This window comes from Scylla paramamosain, chromosome 29 (genome assembly GCF_035594125.1).
Source record: "Scylla paramamosain isolate STU-SP2022 chromosome 29, ASM3559412v1, whole genome shotgun sequence".
NCBI lineage: Eukaryota > Metazoa > Arthropoda > Malacostraca > Decapoda > Portunidae > Scylla > Scylla paramamosain.
The window spans coordinates 12,044,380-12,046,879 of NC_087179.1; the positions used below are offsets into that span (position 1 = coordinate 12,044,380).

Below are 2,500 nucleotides of genomic sequence, written 5' to 3' on the forward strand. Positions count from 1 at the left end.
GAGGAGGAGGAGGAGGAGGAGGAGGAGGAGGAGGAGGAGGACTATTAAGAACCCTGCGTTTTAAATTCTTCTACTCTACACCTTCAAAACATCCCCTACCCCTCTTTCGCCTTCTGCTAGTGTGTGTGTGTGTGTGTGTGTGTGTGTGTGTGTGTGTGTGTGTGTGTGTGTGTGTGTGTGTGTGTGTGTGTGTGTGTGTGTGTGTGTGTGTGTGAGGGGGGGCGACTAGAGTTATGGGAATGTGTGCTGGTGATGGGAGGAGGAGGAGTAGGAGGAGGAGGAGGAGGTAGTGAGAAGAGCAAAGGAAGAAAAATGAGAATGGTAAATAACTGACGTCTTTTTCCTCTTCCTCCTCTTCCTTCCTCAGTAGCAACAGGTCTAGTAATGTAACAGGTAAATGTTTTAATTAAAGGTGTGTTGTACATCTCTCTCTCTCTCTCTCTCTCTCTCCTCTCTCTCTCTCTCTCTCTCTCTCTCTCTCTCTCTCTCTCTCTCTCTCTCTCTCTCTCAAGTAGAAAGTAAAAAAAATTACTCTTCCTCCTCAATTTTTCCTTTTCTCTTTCTCCTCCTCCTCCTCTTCTTCCTCTTTGTGTCAGTCTCAACAATTACTATTATATATATATATATATATATATATATATATATATATATATATATATATATATATATATATATATATATATATATATATATATATATATATATATATATATATATATATATATATATATATATATATATATATATATATATATTCATCTCACGTGTACGATGACCAGCCAGTCCTTTCTCCATCTCTCAAGGGAATTTCACACCCACTTCCAGTCCTTAGGGATAACACCTGCGTTCGCCCCCCTTTCTCTACCTGTCAAGGGAACTTCACACCCACTTCCAGTCCTTAGGGATAACTATCTGCGATCCACTTAGCTCAAATAAATACAACCCGCAAGGTAGCGAGCTCTCAGTTCATTCGAGACACAGTCAGTCAGTCACCCAGTCACGAGCAGTCAGTCTTGGTCTCTTACTCAGTTCCGCTCACTCAGTCAGTCTTGAGAGACGCTGCTCAGTCATCATCCATACCACTTCAGAGAGAGAGAGAGAGAGAGAGAGAGAGAGAGAGAGAGAGAGAGAGAGAGAGAGAGAGAGAGAGAGAGAGAGAGAGAGAGAGAGAGAGAGAGAGAGAGAGAGCAATCAATCGTCACGTTATAATTTCGTCTCGAATCAAGTGTGTACTATCTACCTACTATTAAATCAAGAACTCTCGTCATCGTGTCTTTTATTCGCACACATCACTATATGAACCAACTACCCACGACCTCCAAGCTACCAGACTCACCGCCACACTACAGTCCTCCCACGCTACCAAGCATCATCAATCGACTGGGCAAGTAACAATCATTAATATCAGAACAGCAGCGCCAATTATCAACTCCAGAAACAGTGGTGGACAACAAATCTGATATTGAGGTGGCGCATCAATCCAGAACATCTTCCTCCTCCTTTACCTCCTGTCTTGACCACTTCCCGCCTTGTTCACTTAACGCCACCCAACCCTCCACGAGGCACGAGGAGGAGGAGGAGGAGGAGGAGGAGGAGGAATCACAATTATTTGCACGTCATACCACCACCACACTTCACCCAATAATCTCCTCCTCTTCTTCCTCCTCCTCCTCCTCTTGTCCCTAACTCGACTCTTCACCACCTCCTTCCTTCCTTCCTCCTCCTCCTCCTCTTCCATCTTCTCTTTCTCCTCTTCCATTACGATCTATTTTCCTCCTCTGCTTGTAAACTGATGGCAAGAAAGCAGCTGGGGAGAAATAGAGGAGGAGGAGGAGGGAGTTTTCATCCTTCTCATCTCCATCACCTTCATCCTTTTTTCACTCTTCCTATCTCTCTTCTCTCTTCTCCCTTTCAATATTAATTTTCTTTCATTCTTTCCTTCTCCTCATCTCCATCCTTCGCTCTTGCTTTTCTCCGCCGCCGTCGTCGTTCTCTCTCTCTCTCTCTCTCTCTCTCTCTCTCTCTCTCTCTCTCTCTCTCTCTCTCTCTCTCTCTCTCTCTCTCTCTCTCTCTCTTTCCTCCATCCTGTCTCTCCTTTTTTTTCCTTCATCCTGTCTATATTCTTCTCTTTTCCTCCTTCCTATCACAATCTTTTTTTCTTTCTTCTCTCCATCGTTCTCTTTCTGCTCTCCTTCCTATCTCCATCCTTCCTCCTCCTCCTCCTCTTCTCTTAACACAAACACCCTCGTAAATGTAAATTGATTTACTATTTGTTCTTTCTTTGTGTTCCTTCTCTTCCTGCTGCTGCTCCTCTTCCACCGCCTCCTCCCCCTGCTCGCGGTAATGGGACGATGGTACAGGTGCGCTGAGCTGATTGCGTGAGGTAGACAGGGATGTGTGTGTGTGTGTGTGTGTGTGTGTGTGTGTGTGTGTGTGTGTGTGTGTGTGTGTGTGGAGGACTATAGATTATTGAGCTTACAAAGGATAACCAAACACCAGC

General features: G+C 44.5%; 1 protein-coding gene across 5 annotated transcripts in view; it reads right to left on the reverse strand.

Moving 5' to 3' along the window:
* Positions 1-2,500, reverse strand: part of LOC135115316 (uncharacterized) — a 57,322-nt gene that overhangs the window by 13,860 nt on the left and 40,962 nt on the right. The window lies entirely within an intron of this gene.